Here is a 17,316-nt window from a genome sequence, read left to right as displayed (position 1 = left end):
CATATACAGTCTCCAAAATCCAAACAAGCCCACCAAGCATTGTGCCTCTTTTTGAATGGTAATGGGTTTAAGGCTCACAAAACTGTCTTTTACTTTGAAGTGAATAGCTCAACATGACTAATACCACTGGAGCTTTAAGAACTTTACTGAGGTAGTGAATTCCTGAATCTTAATGAGGTTTATCTTCTACTCTGTTTCATGTCTTACCAAGGAGAAACTCTTGCATTCTGCTCACCAGGTCCTTCAAGCATCATGTCCTTCAGGAGGGCAAGACAGTCCAAGACCCTGGCAGATTATAGCATGACAGAAAGTTGAAAAGTTGACACAGCCCTGTGGTGGGATAGGCAAGTATACTGCTTCTGTTGACAGGTGAAATTAAGTGCTTCTGGTGGTCTTTACCAATTCGTATAGAGGAAAAGTAGTTTTCCCAGATTAACAGCCACATACCAGTTGCACAGTACTATTTTAATCTGTTCTAGAAATTAGAAGTAACAGCTTCATTTGGAATTATCATCAGCATAAATTTTCATAATCCATTATCTATCTAAATTTATGTCTTCTGTATAGATCAAACAGAAATGTTAAAAGAGATGTGAGCCAGACTTCTGCTTCTGGAAAAATGCAGTATTAATTATAACTAATTATAACTCAAATCCCTGGTTGAAATACAAAAGGCACCTATCAGAAGAGTGTGAAAGGTGGAGAAAAGGAGGTGGCCTAGGCACTTTAGGACTTGAAAAATGACCCAGCAGTGAAATTCCTGAGGTTTTTATTTTGCCTCATGTGTATCCAGGCTTCAGGGAAGGGGAAACCTGCCCTCACTAGTCAAAAGAATGAGAAAATGGTGACTCTGAAGGATAAAACATGTTTGACCATACCTGTCCTACTCCAGGTAGACACCATGAAAAAAGCCAAACCCATCTCCCTCATAGCTGGGTCTGGCCAAGATTGTGGGGTGGAGCCTTGCTGGCCATCCCTGCCCTGCACTAACAGAGGCAGCACTCCTTGAACCAAGCTCTATAGAGACATGAGATGGGACATTTTTGACCGTCGCTGCATTAAGAATGCCATTCCAGCTCAACTCTGTGTTTGAGAATTAGGAAAGAGAACTGGAAAATGGTATTCTTTAAATCTGTGTGTGAAGTTGTGAGCAGACCTTGGAGCGGACGACACATGAAACTGACCATAATCAACACAGCACATGGAACTGTGTGGACTACTGCCCAGGTTTTAAATTGTTCTGGGAAGTACCCAAGTGGGGCAGACCAGAATAGCACTGCAAAGGGTTTGAAAACTAATTGACATTTCAAATACAGCCCACAGAAATGGGCCAGGATATGCATTCTAAATTCTTTTTTTTTTTTTTTAAGATTTTTATTTATTTATTTGACAGAAAGAGATCACAAGTAGGCAGAGAGGCAGGCAGAGAGAGAGAGGAAGGGAAGCAGACTCCCCACTGAGCAGAGAGCCCGACTCGGGCCTCGATCCCAGGACCCTGGGATCATGACCTGAGCCGAAGGCAGAGGCTCAACCCACTGAGCCACCCAGGCGCCCCAGGATATACATTCTAAACCTAAACAGTTTGACTGCCTTATAAAATGGAAGATTTATTTTTATTTTTTTAATGAAAGATTTAAATAGGAACCATAGTCTCACAATATTCAAAATGTCCTAGATAAAATACAAAGTTACTAATCATACTGAGAATGAGGAAAATCCTTAACTTAATGAGAAACATAAAAAGGAATTAAATAGAAATTTTAGAACTGAAAAATACAGTAAATAAATAGAAAGTAAACCAATGGCTGGAGTTTACACAGGATGGAAAGGACAGAGGAAAGAACCAGTGGACTTGAAAGTGGAGCAGTAAAGGTTACCCAAGCTGAGCAACAAAGAGTAAATAGGAGGAAAAAAAATGAACAAAGCTTCAGAAACATATGAAAATATAACAAAAGGTCTAGCATTCATGTTTTTGAAGTCCAAGAAGGAGAGGAGAAAATGAGAAAAGAGCTGAAGAAAAAAATAATGTTTGAAAATTTCCTAAATTTGATAAAAAAATACAAACCTACATCTTTTTTAAAAGAGATTTTATTTATTCGACAAAGAGAGAGAGATCACAAGTAGGCAGAGCAGCACACAGGGTTGGTGGTGGTGGGGGGGGGGGAGCAGGTTCCCTGATGAGCAGAGAGCCCAATGTGGGGCTCCATCCCAGGACCCTGAGATCGTGACCTGAGCCAAAGGCAGAGGCTTAAACCACTGAACCACCCAGGCGCCCCCAAACCTACATCTTTAAGAAGCTAAGTGCAAGGGACTGAATTGTACTCCTCAACACAATTCATATATTGAAGCTCTAACCCCAGTGTGATTGTTTTTGGGGATAGGGGCTTTAAAGAGGTAACTAATGGTTAAATGAGTTCCTAAGGGTTGGGGAACTAGTCCAATAGGATTGGTGGCCTTATAAGAAGAGGAAGATTTATTTCTTTTGTCTTTCTTTCTCTCTCCCCAGCCCCTAACCCCTCCCTTTTCTTATGTACACACCAAAGAAAAGCCATGTGAGCACCTAGCAGGAAGGTATCTATGTGTAAAGCAGGAAGAGAGCTCTCACCAGGAACTGAATTGGACTTTTTAGCTTCCAGAACTGTGAGACATAAACTTCTGTTGTTTCTACCCACTCTATGGTATTTTATTATGGCAGCCCAAGTTGACTAAGACACTGAAAAATCTCAAACAAGATAACCACTCTCCCTAAAAATGATAAACCCAAAAAAGTTCATGCCAAATTGCTAAATACTAAAGACAGAGATAAATGATGAAAGAAGCAAAAATAACACCTTATCTATAGGAAAAAAGTCTCTGAATGCTAACAAATTTTTTATCAGAAACCATGGAGGACAGGAACACATCACATGTTTTTCAAGTGCTGAAAAAAAGGAAGAGTTGACCTAGAATCTTTTGTCTTCTGAAAGACCTTTCATGAATGAAAGGGAAATCAAGTTATTCCCACAAAAGGAAAACTAAGAATTAGAAGCTAGCCTTTTAAAAAAATAATTGAAGGACATTCCCTAAACAAAAATAAAATGATTTAACAAAACCCCCAAAACATTCTTCGAACATCAGGAAAAAAGAAAGACCAAAGGAAAGAGCAGAAATTTAGGTAATTTCTGCTAGCTATGAATTCTCTCAGTTTTCATCTGAGGAAGTCATTATTTATTTCCTTTTTTTTTATAGTTTCAAGTTTTTAAATTCCTGTTAGTCATGGGGTGCCTGGGTGGATCAGTTGGTTGGACAACTGCCTTCGGCTCAGGTCATGGTCCTGGAGTTCCGGGATCGAGTCCCGCATCAGGCTCCCAGCTCCAAGAAGAGTCTGCTTCTCCCTCTGACCTTCTCGCCTCTCATGCTCTCTCACTGTCTCTCTCTCAAATAAATAAATAAAATCTTAATAAATAAATAAATAAATTCCTGTTAGTCAACATACAGTGCAACATTAGTATCAGATGTAGAAATTAGTGATTTATCACTTATAACATCCAATGGTCATCACAGTAGGTGCCCTCCTTAATACCCATCACCCATTTAACACATCCCCCACCCATCTCCCTCCATCAACCCTCAGTTTGTTCTCTATAGTTAAAAGTCTGTTTCCAGGTTTACTTCTCTCTCCCACCCCCAACCCCCATGTTCATCTGTTTTGTTTCTTAAATTCCATATATGAGTGAAATCATACAGTATTTATCTTTTTCTGACTAATTTATTTCACTTGGCATTTTACACTTCTAGCTTCATCTTGTTCACTTTTGTGGGTTTTTTTAAAAAATATTTTTATTTATTTATTTGTCAGAGAGAGGGAGACCACAAGCAAGGAAGAGTGGCAAGCAGAGGGAGAAGCAGGATCCCTGCTGAGCAAGAAGCCTGCTGTGAGACTCAATCCCAGAATCCTAGGATCTTGACTGAGCTGAAAGAAGACCCTTAACTGACTGAGCCACCAAGGTGTCCCTCTTGTTCACTTTTGAAGGATAATTTCACTGCATAAGATTCTAAGGTGGTGTTTTTTTTTTTTTTAGTAGCTTAAATATTTACTCCAATCTTTTCTTATTTGCATATTTTTATTTATAAGAAATCTGCCATAATTCTTTATTTTGTTCCCCTAAAGGTAAGGTGTTTTTCCCTCTGGCTTTTTAAAAATATTTATTTATTATGTTCAATTAGCCAACATATCGTTTTTGATATTGTGTTCTACAATTCATTAGTTGCATATACCACCCAGTGCTCATCACATGTGCCCTGCTTAATACCCATCACCCAGTTACCCCATCTCCTAAACCCCCTGCCCTCTGCAACCCTCAGTTTGTTTGCCAGAGTCCAGAGTCTCTCGTGGTTTGTCTCCTTTCTAATTTCTTCCTATTCAGTTTCCCCTTCCTTTATGTCATTCCTTATATTCCACATATGAGTGAAACCGTATGATAATTGTACTTCTCTGCTTGACTTATTTCACTTAGCATAATCCCCTCCAGTTCCATCCATGTCAATGCAAATAGTAGGTATTTATCCTTTCTGATGGCTAAGTAATATTCCATTGTATATATGAACCACATAGTTGTGTGTGTGTGTGTTTTTTTTTTAAGGTTTATTTATTTAAGAGTAGGGAGAGAGCACTGAGCAGGGGAGCAGCAGGCAGAGGCAGAAGAGAAGCAGACTCCCCACTGAGCAGAGAGCCCGAAGGACTCAATCCCAGGACCCTGGGATCCTGACCTGAGCTGAAGACAGACACTCAACTGACTGACCCACCCAGTTTTCCCTGAATTTTGTCTTCTTTATCCATTCATCTGTTGAAGGACATCTTAGCTCCTTCCACACTTTGGCTATTGTAGATATTGCTGCTGTGAACTTGGGGGTGCATGTGGCCCTTCTTTTCACTACATCTGTATCTTTGGGGTAATTACCTAGCAGTGCAATTGCTCTGTCATAGGGTAACTCCATTTTTAATGTCTTGAGGAACCTCCATACTGTTTTCCAGAGTGGCTGTATCAGTTTGCATTTCCACCAACAGTGTAAGAGGGTTCCCCTTTCTCCACAGCCTCTCCAACATTTGTTGTTTCCCATCTTGTTAGTTTTTGCCATTCTAACTGGTGTAAGATGGTATCTCATTGTGGTTTTGACTTGTATTTCTCTGATGGCTAATGATGTTGAATATGTGTCTGGCTACTATGTAGCCATTTGTATGTCTTCTTTGGAGAAGTGTCTGTTCATGTCTTCTGCCCATTTCTTGACTCAATTATTTGTTTTTTGGGTACTGAGTTTGAGAAGTTCTTTATAGATCTTGGATATCAGCCCTTTATCTTTAATGTCATTTGCAAATATCTTCACCCATCCTGTCGGTTTCCTCTTAGTTTTGTAAACTGTTTTCTTCTCTGTGCAGAGCTTTTCAGCTGGATGAAGTCAGAAAAGTTCATCTTTTGCTTTTGTTTCCCTTGCCTTTAGAGATGTGTTTTTAAAGAAGTTGCTATGTCCAAGGTTGAAGATATTGTTGCCTATGTTTTCCTCTAGGAGTTTGATGAATTCCTGTCTCACATTGAGGTCTTTCATCCATTTTGAGTTTATCTTTGTGTATGGTGTAAGAGAATAGTCCAGTTTCATTTTTCTGCATGTAACTGTCCAATTTTCCCAGCACCATTTATTGAAGAGAATTTTTCCCATTGGATATTCTTCCCTGCTTTGTCAGAGATTAGTTCAATATAGAGTTGGTCCATTTCTGTGCTCTCTGTGCTGTTTCATTGATGTATGTGTCTGTTTTTGTGCCAATACCATGCTGTCTTGATGATCACACTTGTTTTTTAAAAGATTTATTTATTTATTTGATAGACAGAGATCACAAGTAGGCAGAGAGGTAGGCAGAGAGAGAGGAGGAATCAGGCTCCCCGCTGAGCAGAGAGCAGGATGCGGGGCTCAATCCCAGGACCCTGGGATCATACCTGAGCCGAAGGCAGAGGCTTTAACCCTCTGAGCCACCCAGGCGCCCCGATCACACTTTTGTAATATAGTTTGGAGTCAGACATTGTGATGCCCCCAGCTTTGGTTTTCTTTTCCAACATTCCCCTGGTGATTCAAGGTCTTTTCTAGTTCCATACAAATTTTAGAATCGTTTGTTCCAGCTCTGTGAAAAATCTCTGTGGATTTTAGTAGGGATTGCATTGAATGTGTAGATTAGTTAGCACAGACATTTCAACAACATTTATTCTTCCAACCCATGAGCATGAAATGTTTTTCCATCTCTTTGTGTCTTCCTCAGTTTATTTCATAAGTGTTCTGTTGTTTCTAGAGTGTAGATCCTTTACCTTTTTGGTTAGGTTTGTTCCTAGGTATCCTCTTGTTTTTGCTGTTATTGTATATAGAATTGATTCCTATTTCTTCTACTTCAGTCACATTGTTAGTGTATAGAAATGCAACTGATTTCTGTTCACTGATTTTGTACGCTGCCAATTTGCTGAATTGCTATATAAGTTCTAGTAATTTGGGGTGGAGTCTTTTGAGTTTTCCACATAAAGTATCATGTCATCTGCAAAGAGAGAGAGTTTGACTTCTATTTTGCCAACGTGAATACCTTTTGTATCTTTTTGTTGTCCAAGTGCTGAGACTAGGATTTCTAGTGCTATGTTGAACAATAGTGGTGAGAGTGGGCATCCCTGTCATGTTCCTGACCTTAAGGGAAAAGGTCTCAGTTTTCCCCCATTAGAATGATAATTGCTGTGGGCTTTTCATAGATGACTTTTATGATATTGAGTTATGTTCTTTCTATCCGTATACTTTGAAGAGTTTTAATAAGAAAAGGATGCTGTATTTTGTCAAATGTTTTTTCTGCATCAATTGAGAGGGTAATATAGTTCTTGTCTCTTCTTTTGTTAATGTGATCCATCATGTTGACTGATTTGCAAATGTTGAAACATGCTTGCATCTAGGAATAAATCCCATCTGCTCCTGGTGAATAATGCTTTTAATGTACTGTTGAATCTTATTGGCTAAGATCTTGTTGAGTATTTTGTCATCCATGTTCATCAGGGATATTGTTTTATAATTCTCCTTTTTAATGGGGTCTTTGATTTTTTAAAATATTTTATTTATTTATTTGACAGAGATCACAAGTAGACAGAGAGGCAGGCAGAGAGAGAGAGAGAGGGAAGCAGGCTCCCTGCTGAGCAGAGAGCCTGATGTGGGACTTGATCCCAGGACACTGAGATCACGGCCTGAGCTGACAGGCGCCCCAATGGGGTCTTTGATTTTGAGATCAAGGTAATGTTAGCCTCACAGAATGAGTTCAGAAGTTTTCCTTCCATTTCTCTTTTTTGAAACAGCTTCAGTAGAATAGGTTTTATTTCTTCTTTAAATGTTTGCTAGAATTCGCCTAGGAAGCCATCTGGCCCTGGGCTCTTGTTTTTTGGGAGATTTTTGATTATTGATTCAATTTCCTTGCTGGTTATTGGTCTGTGCAGATTGCCTATTTCTTCCTGTTTCAGTTTTGGTAGTTTGTAAGTTTGCAGGAATGCATCCATTTCTTCCAGATTGCCTGATTTGTTGGCTTATAGCTGCTGGTAATAAGTTCTAATAATTGTCTCTATTTCCTTGTTATTAGTCATGATTTCTCCCCTTTCATTCATGATTTTATTAATATGGGTCCTTTCAAAGAGAAAGGACTGTTCTTCCAGTTTCTATTTCATTGATTTCTGCTCTAATCTTTATTAATTCTCTTCTGCTGTTGGTTTTAGGCTTTATTTGATGTTCTTTCTTCAGGTTCTTTAGATGTAAGTTTACCTTGTGCATTTGGGATTTTTCTAATTTTTTGAGAAAGGCTTGGATGGCTATGTATTTCCCTCTTAGGACCACCTTTGCAGTATTCCATAGGTTTTGAATTGATATGTTTTCATTTTCATTGGCTTGCATGAATTGTTTAAGTTCTTTAATTTCCTGGTTGACCCAATCATTCTTTAGCAAGATGCTCTTTAACTTCCAAGTGTTTGAATTCCTTCCAGATTTCTTATTTTGGTTAAGTTCCAGTTTCACAGCATTGTGGTCTGAAAATACACAGGAAATAATGTCAATCTTTTGGTTTTGGTTGAGACCAGATCTGTGACCCAGTATATGATCTGTTCTGGAGAAAGTTTTGTGTAACACTCAAGAAGAATGAGTGTTCTGTTGTTTTAGGGTAGAATGTTCTGTAAAAATCTTAGGAAGTCCATCTGGTCCAATGTGTCATTCAAAGCTCTTGTTTGTTTGTTGATCTTCTGCTTAGATGATGTGCCATTGATAGGAATGGAGTGCTGAAGTCTCTTACTATTAATGTCTTATTATCAATATATTTCTTTATTTTGGTTGTTCCTTGGTTTATATAATTGGCTACTCCCATGTTGGGGGCATAGATAATTACATTTGTTAGATTTTCTTAACAGAGAGACCCTTTAAGTGTGATATAGTGTCCCTCTACATCTCTGACTTCAGTCTTTGCTTTAAAATATAATTTTTCTGATATGAGAATTGCTACCCCAGCTTTCTTTTGAGGTCCATTGGGGTGATAAATAACTCTCCATCCCCTTACTTTCAATCTGGAGATGTCTTAAGTTTCAAATTGAGTCTCTTGTAGACAGCATATGGATGGGACCTGCTTTTTTATCCAATCTGAAATTCTGCATCTTTTGATTGAAACATTCAGCACATTTACATTTGGAGTAATTATTGAAAGATATGAATTTAGTGCCCTTGTATTGCCTATAAAGTTCCTGTTTCTGTAGATTGCCTCTGTCTCTTTCTAGTATATATTACTCTTGGGGTCTCTCTTCACTTACAGAATCCCCCTTAATATTTCTTCCAGAGCTGGCTTGGTGATCACATGTTCTTTCAGTTTCTGTCAATCCTTGAAGCTCTTGATCTCTCTGTCCACTCTGAATGAGAGCCTTCCTGGATAAAGTGTTCTTGACTGCATCTTATTCTCATTTAATAACCTGAATACATCTTGCCAGCCCTTCCTGGCTTGCTTGAGTCTCCATGGATAGATCTGATATTATTCTGATGTTCCTCCCTCCATATGTAAGGAATCTCCTCTCCCTAGCTGATCTCAGGATAGTTTCTTTGGCTCTAAGATTTTCAAGCTTCATTATTATATGTCAGGGTGTTGATCTGTTTTTATTGATTTTGGGAAGGGTCCTCTCAGCATCTTGGATGTGAATGCTTGTTTCCTTCCCCAGATTAGGGAAGGTCTCAGCTATGATTTGCTCAAATATACCTTCTATAGGTAGCTTTGTGGCAGAGAATACTGCCTTGTTTCTTTTTTGTGTGAGTTCCTCCTTCTTGTCATTCTGTCCAGAGAATGATGGTTGGGTGAATGAACAGAGTCCAAAATATCAACCATGACCCAAGCAAGGTGCACTCTAGCAAAATCTGGCATGATTGGAAGCCATCACAGAAAACAAAGCCAGGGGCGCCTGGGTGGCTCAGTGGGTTAAGCCGCTGCCTTCGGCTCAGGTCATGATCTCAGGGTCCTGGGATCAAGTCCCACATCGGGCTCTCTGCTCAGCGGGGAGCCTGCTTCCTCCTCTCTCTCTCTCTGCCTGCCTCTCTGCCTACTTGTGATCTCTCTCTCTCTCTCTGTCCAATAAATAAATAAAATATTATAAAAAAAAAAGAAAGAAAAAGCCAAAATGAAACACAAGAATAATTTTTTTTTAAAAGAGGGTGGGGGAAGAGGGAGTATAATCTTGCAGTGTGGACAAAGCAGGGTGTTGCACTTGTTCCTGGGTGAATTTTGTTCTGTGTGTTTGAAGACACTAAATCCCAAAATTAAAAGGAAAGTAAAACATATATATTATAAATATATATAATAAATATGTATAATGTATAATATGTAATATTATATACTATAATGTATAATAGTATATATTATTATATATTATATATGTATGATATATAATAAATAATATATAATATATATGTATATATATACATATATATATATAGTTGAATAGAGTGAAAAAGGGACTAAAATGAAGCATGTATCTATAAATAAATAAAATGTGAAAAAGTACAGGTTAAAAAGTGATCATGAAATACAAGTTGGTATAATAAGCAACTAGTTGAAATGAGAAAAAGGTAAAAGAAAAAAAAAGGGGGAAAGCATAAGAAAAAGAGAAAAAAAAGAAAAGGAGAATTCTTCTGAAAAATAATGAGTTGTGAAGCAACACCTGGATCTCAATATACTCTTTTCCTCTGTTGTTGGAATTTTATAGTCCTGTGGGACCCATAGGCTTGTCATCCACCTCACAGACTGTCTTCTTGAGGAGGGGCCTGTTGCATTGTTGCTCAGGTATCCCTGCCTGGGTGGAGATGTCCCATCCCCTGTCAGTGGAATGGGCTCAGCACAAACTTGGTCCTCTATGTGGCTTTTGTTCCCTGGAGGCTTTCTGTGCCTCTCCAGAGGATCAGAACAAACATGGCTGTAGCCAAACCTCTGGGCCAGAACAGAAAGATCACTGTCTGCCCTCTTTAATAAACCCTTCAAGACAAACAGTCTGCACTTCTGTATGAGCCAAAAACCGCAGCCTCCCGCAGTGAATGCTGCTGCAACTCCCTCAGAGGTAGTCCCAGGGGCCTGGGAGTGCCACTGCCCTTTGTGAATCTAAAACCAGGAGTGGCTGCAGGCTTGCAGTCCTAGTTCATGTCTGGGTGCTGACGTAATGTCCTTTCTCAGCCACTACCACCCTACAAGCTTTTACCTGGTGGTGGGTGCAGGCTCCAGTCTTTCTCAGGCTGCTCAGGAAAAGAGGGATTACTGCATGCCAGACTCCTGGTTTATAGCACCCTCCTGGGCTCACTGACCATAACCTGCTTGCCAGTTCCACTGCTAGGGCACTGTACCAGTTCAGGCATCCCTGTTCACCCTGTGACTCATCGGATCCCAAGACCACAATGCCCTATCTAGAATTCTATCTTTTCAATTCCAGAGTCCCTTTCAGAAAGGGATGTCTCTCACTAAAGCAGATTTCTAAGGGTTCTGATTTTGCACTCCAGTGTTATATCACTATCCAGGAGCCAATATATGGATGCTCCTTCCCCCTTCTGTTTATCTTCTGATACCTCCCTACAGATTCATGACTCTGCATGTCCTATCTTGCAAAAAGCAGTCGCTTTCCTGCTTGTAGAGATCCAGATATATATTCTTACATCTCAGGCTGATTTTGTGTGTTCAAAATGATTTGGCATATATCCAGCTAAATTCTGGGGACCAGTTGAAATGGGGTCCCCTACTCCCCCAACCTTGCCTTCCTCTCTCTCTGGCTTTTAAAAAGATTTTGTCTTTTGGGGCACCTGGCTCACTCAGTGGGTAGAGCATGTGACTCTTGATCTTGCGGTTGTAATTCTGAGCCCCACATTGGGAAGTGATTATTTTAAAATAAAATATTTTTTTCCAAAGATTGATTGATTGATTGATTTACTTTCAAAAGAGAGAGCACACATGCAAGTGGGTGGAGGGGCAGAGGGAGAGGCAGAGAATCCCAAGCAGACTCCATCCTGGATTGCAGAGCCCAATGTGAGACTCAGTCTCGTGACCCTGAGATCATGATCTGAGCCAAATCCAAGAGTTGGTCGCTTAACCAACTGAGCCACACAAGTTCCCCAACAATAAAAATCTTTAAAATTTTTTTCATTTTTTCCCTTGGTTTTCTTCAGTCTGAATATGATATGCCTAAGTGTTGTTGTATTTCTCTTGCTTAGTGTGTTCTCTGATCTTCCTGTGACTTTTGTGTTTATTTTAATTTTTGAAAGTTTTCTTATTATTACTTCAAAAATTTCCTTTACTTTCTCCTTTTCCTCCTCCTAGTATTCTAGTTATGCACCTTTTGAAATTCTCCCATAGTTCTTGGATGTTCTGATCTGTTTTTTGTTTTTGTTTTTGTTTTTGCTTTTTCATTCTGTTTTCTTCTTCTGAATTTCAGTTTGGGAGAGTTCTATTAACTTAAGTTTGCATTCACTAATTCTTTCCTCAGCTGGGTCAAGTCTACTCATCATCACTTAGAAGGCATTCTTCATGTCTGTTATAGTGTTTTGATTTCTATCATTTCCTTTTGATAATTTCTTGGAGTTTCCATCTCTCTGCTTACATTGGCCATCTGTTCCTACAAATCATCTAGTTTTTCTACTAGAGTTTTAAACACGTTAATCATAATTATTTTAAATTCCTTGTCTGATGATTTCTACATCTGTATCATATGTGAGTTTGATTCTGATGATTTATGTCTCTTCAAACTGCTTTTTTCTTGACGTTTTTCATGTCTTGTAATTTTTTGTTGAAAGCTGAACATGATGTATATTGTGTGATAAGAACTGAGGTAAATAGGGCTTTAGTGTGAGGACTGATGCTAGTTTGACTAGGGTTGTATTGTGTTTAATGTTTGCTGTAGCTAACAGGACAGAGGCTTCCAATTCCTCTAGTGTCCTTGTTTATCTTTCCCCCATTGCTTGTAGGATTCCCTAGTACTCTTCTTTAGAGACAGCCTGTGTCTGACAGCAATTTTAGTTGTTTCATTGGAGTCCTATTTATGTGGTGGTGTGTTGTGGTAGAGAAGTGGTTTCTAATGTTCCAGTTAAATATAGGCCTATGTCTTGGGCTGTAAACCCCCAACTGTATCTTCCATGATTTAGCTCTCTCACTCCCACCCCACCTCATACTCCTTTCTTTGACTGCAGGGTTCCCAATCTATTCCCTCGAAGCACTAAACCTAGTTGAATTTTTTTCCTTCACTATGTGAGATAAGAAGGCTGGAGGGGGCTGGAGTGGGAGGAATTCCCTTCCCTAGCTTAGATAAACTCTGGAAGTCCTTTTCTTTGGAGAATAATTCTTTGTTGTGAAGATGGCTCTGGGCATATTTCACAATGATTATTCTTTTCCTTTTCCTATCAGTGCTAGGGGTAGATATTTCTTGGATTTTTACCCTAACTGTGGTGGAGCTTCTAGAGGTAAAGTCCATGAAAGTGTGGGCCCCACTAAAACTGTAGCCCCCAGGAGTTTCTCCCTCTCAAGTTAGTCCACAGTCAGCACCCAATGATCCATCATAATTATCATTACATACTCCTACCAGTTTCTTACTCTAGCAGCTACTGCTCTAGGAAAGCAAATCTTGGCTATGCCTCTTTGGATGAGCCTGTCTACCAGATTTCAAGGTGGCATTTTGTCTTGCAATGTCAGTTTCAGAGGTGTCCAAAAGTCATTGATTTTTAGTTTATCCAGCATTTTCTTGTTGTAAAGACAGAAGTGATGACATTCATGCTCTTTATATATTGGAACTGAAGGCAGAAGTTCTAAATCTCCATTTATAATCAAACTTTCATAACATCCCACTACAATTAATGGACCAGAGTAGTTTGTTTTGGATCTGCAGAATTTAGCATTATCTTGGAACCAGGTTCCAGTAACTGCCCAAAGTTTGGGTATTTTCCTTTCTTTGGAGTATTAGTCAGTGTTCTCCAGAAAAACAAAATCAATAGTATATGTATATAGATATATCAAAAGAAGTTTTAAGAAAATGGCTCTTGTTGGGACACCTGGGTAGTTCAGTCAGATAAGTGGCTGCCTTTGGCTCAGGTCATGGTCCTGAGATCCTGGGATTAAGTTCCATGTCCGGCTCCCTGCTCATCAGGGACTCTACTTCTCTCTCCGAATGCCATTCCCCCTGCTTGTGTGCTCTCTCTCTCTCTGACAAATAAATAAATAAAATCTTAAAAAAGAAAGATAAATAAATAAATAAATAAATAGGGGCTGCCAAGTCCAAAATCTGCATTAGCATGCTAGCAGGCTGGAGACATAGAGAAGAGTTAATGCTAAAGTTCATGTCTAAAGATTATTAGAGAAGAGCCAATATTACAGTTCAAGTCCAAATGCTCCCTGTTACAGAATCTCCCTTTGCTTAGGGGACATCATTTTTTTGTTCTATTCAGACCTTCAGCTAATTGGATAAGGCTCACCCACTTTTGGAGGTCAATCTGCTTTCCTCAGAATCCACTGATTCAAACATTAATTTCAACCAAAAACATTTTCACAGGAACACCAGAATAAGGTTTGACTCTACATATCTGGGCATTGTGACCTAACCATCACACTTGGTGAATGGCCACAGGTATCTTTAGGAGAGTTTAGGAAGAGGATTTATAGTGTATATGTATAGCAGAGTTATAAGATCTTTTCTCAGGTGTTCTTTTTAAAGATTTCCTTCATTTGGGAGGCTCTGGGTCTATGAACTGGCTAAAGAAAACTACTTGAGATCCCTGTGGATCAAGCCTGACTAGTTAATACTCTGACTCTGCTGCCCTTTACAGCAAACTTGCCTGCTTTTTTCTGTTTTCTAGTGCTGCCACTGGCCCTACCACTCTGGGACTCTATCATTACCACTGAAAACAAGGAGCGCATTTCAACAGTGGTATCTTCTACCATCATCTCATATATGCAGACACAGAAAATACAGGCTTTTTAAGAATACTACTGCTCCTCTTAGCAATGGATTTCTCAAGGTTAAGATGAAGTGATTGTCCTCGGGGACTTCCTGAGGGATATAATGAAAGGGTTGAAGAGTATATTGCACATGATGAAACCATCCCAACATTCCTATCTCATCAAGCCTTCCTTTCTTCTCTGTTATGCCAAGAAAGTTTTAGTATATTAATCTAATCTAATGAAGGCCATTGTTGAGTCTGGTTTCAGTCAACCAGCTCAGCAAACTCTTAGAGCCACTTCTGACTGATACACTGAATCCAGAATCTCTGATGCTACTAACATATCAGTAATTTCAATATTATTTTCCTTGGTCTAGAACACACTCCCACTCAGTACTGACCCAATCCTCCAGTACTGACATACATTAACAATATCTTGCCATTGTTTCCCTGTGTAGGCTTCTCCTCTAGTGTCAGGCATCTTACTCATCTTCCCAGGGCATGCTGAGATCTGAGTCTTGTGGATCTAGAGGTAAAGAAGTATTAACATACCTTTGCAAGATTAATGCTTTAGTGAAGCCATCATAGGATCACCAAGCCAGGGATGGTCAGCATTTCAAAGAGGGGATGAGGAGCAGCTTCAGCTGTCAGAGGGACTCAGTGAAAGTTGAAGATTCACGATAATCAAATTCAACCCAAACTGCTCAAATATCCCTGTTCCAAGTTAAGACTTAGTTTTTAATTAATCCCAAACTTTAACATGTGAGACCTGATAAAGCTGTGAATTCAACTTGTATGATAACTGGGCAATCCATGGATCCTGGATCAAACATTGGGTGTGATTTTTTTTTTTTTTTTTGTCTCTCAAAAGAGTTTAATGACGTACAATTTTGATATAACAAAGCAGAGTGGTGTAGGGCAAGAAATAGGATTGACATCATGACAGGAAATGAAACTGAGAGCTATCTAACAGTGAAGCACCCCCCAAGGGCCATCCCACGGGATCCTTCCACATAACTTTTCCTACATTTCCTCTAGTTGTCAGAATGTCCCTCTTGGCTTCTGGATTGGGTGTGATTTGTAAATACCTTCTCTCTGCATCTAAGGAAGTTAAGAGATTTTTTTTTAGAGTGGTTGAGCTCTCTAGTTCTTCGAATTATCATTTTATCCTGTAAATTCTCTAGCGCACCTGGAAGCCAGAGGCCCTCCCTATAGTCCTTGTAGATATCATTCACACCACAAAGGTCTATCAGCAACTAGTTCATCTAACAAAGACGTCCCTTCAATAGTTACTTAATTCCCGGAAATGGGGAATTAAGTAACTGTTTCCATTTCATGACAAGACTATCATTATCTCATTTTCCACTAGTGACAGTGTTATCATGTACTTCAAACAGAACCAGGTCAGACAGTTAATCGCAGATTCTTGTCTTTGATGCTTAATTTCTTTCTTTTTTTTTTTTTAAGATTTTATTTATTGGGGCGCCTGGGTGGCTCAGTGGTTTAGGCCTCTGCCTTCGGCTCAGGTCATGGTCTCAGGGTCCTGGGATCGAGCCCCACATCGGGCTCTCTGCTCAGCGGGGAGCCTGTTTCCCCCCCTCTCTCTGCCTGCCTCTCTGCCTACTTGTGATCTCTCTCTATCAAATAAATAAATAAATAAATAAGATTTTATTTATTATTTATTTGAGAGAGACAGTGAGAGAGAACATGAGCGAGAAGAAGGTCAGAGGGAGAAGCAGACTTCCCATGGAGCTGGGAGCCCGATGCGGGACTCCATCCCGGGACCCCAGGATCATGACCAGAGCCGAAGGCAGTCGTCCAACCAACTGAGCCACCCAGGTGCCCCTGATGCTTAATTTCTTAAAGCAACTTTTTTTTCTCTGTTACAGGCTCTCTTAAGATTCATTTAGAAGGGACGCTTGGGTGGCTCAGTTGGTTAAGCAGCTGCCTTCGGCTCGGGTCATGATCCCAGCGTCCTGGGATCGAGTCCCACATCGGGCTCCTTGCTCAGCGGGGAGCCTGCTTCTCCCTCTGCCTCTGCCTGCCATTCTGACTGCCTGTGCTCGCTCTCTCCCCCTCTCTCTCTCTCTCTGATAAATAAATAAAATCTTAAAAAAAAAAGATTCATTTAGAAAACGTGGAGTATTTCAAACAGAGGAGGATTAAAATACCAGGAATAGGTGTGGAAGAATTGCAAGAGCAAAAAACTGAGTAGATAGAACACCACTATCTTCAGGTAAACCCCTGAAGTTCAATGAGAAATTTCTGCTGCCTCCTATGTTGGAAAACCAAAGGACATTTCCACTGAGGGACACAGCTACCCTGCTGTACCAGTGTGGGTGGCTGGTAAGGAAGCACTCCATGTCTGCTGTCAGAGAAATAAGAAAATGATTTCTGCTTTATTCCATTTTCTAGTTCTCACACAAGTCTATCTTGCTGATAGAAGATTAATAATGTACCGAACCCTGGAACCAAAGGAATCTGGTAATTATAGTTCTCTGCCTTCTAGTCCCTGTGATACACAGAGTGTACTAGACAGGAATAGGGATGGGATCCCACACTGAGGGTATCTCCCAACTTTTATGAAGGCTGTAATTCCCATTCCAAATGAATAAAAACCTCAAAGACATTCAACCTAGCCCTTCTAGCTCACCACTGCCCCTGCTTGCCAGATGCACACATTTTGCTTACTGTTTTGTTTTATACTTTTTTCCTCTTTGCCTAGTCTATGTGCCTGTCAACTACGGAGCCAGAATGTACAGAGGATGATTGAAGAAGGAAGCTTAGAGGAGAAAAGAACAGGTTCTACTTATCTGTAGTCTAAGTGATGTTCTGATGACTTTGGGCCAG

At 39.8% G+C, this 17,316-nt stretch overlaps 1 long non-coding RNA gene across 2 annotated transcripts; it reads left to right on the top strand.

Annotated features, from left to right (window-relative positions):
* The first annotated feature begins 232 nt into the window (after window positions 1–232).
* On the top strand, window positions 233–16,373 carry LOC309846286. 2 transcript variants are annotated; one of them, XR_014301849.1, is made up of 4 exons: window positions 233–344; window positions 3,839–4,039; window positions 14,383–14,544; window positions 16,356–16,373. It is a non-coding gene; the product is annotated as an uncharacterized lncRNA (long non-coding RNA). The 2 variants fall into 2 exon arrangements; XR_014301850.1 differs by lacking the exon at window positions 16,356–16,373 and having other exon boundaries at window positions 14,383–16,141.
* Window positions 16,374–17,316: the final 943 nt, after the last annotated feature.

Source organism: Mustela nivalis (assembly GCF_964662115.1).
Source record: "Mustela nivalis genome assembly, chromosome: 13".
In the NCBI taxonomy this organism is placed as follows: Eukaryota; Metazoa; Chordata; class Mammalia; order Carnivora; family Mustelidae; genus Mustela; species Mustela nivalis.
This window is presented reverse-complemented; position numbering and strand designations above follow the sequence as displayed.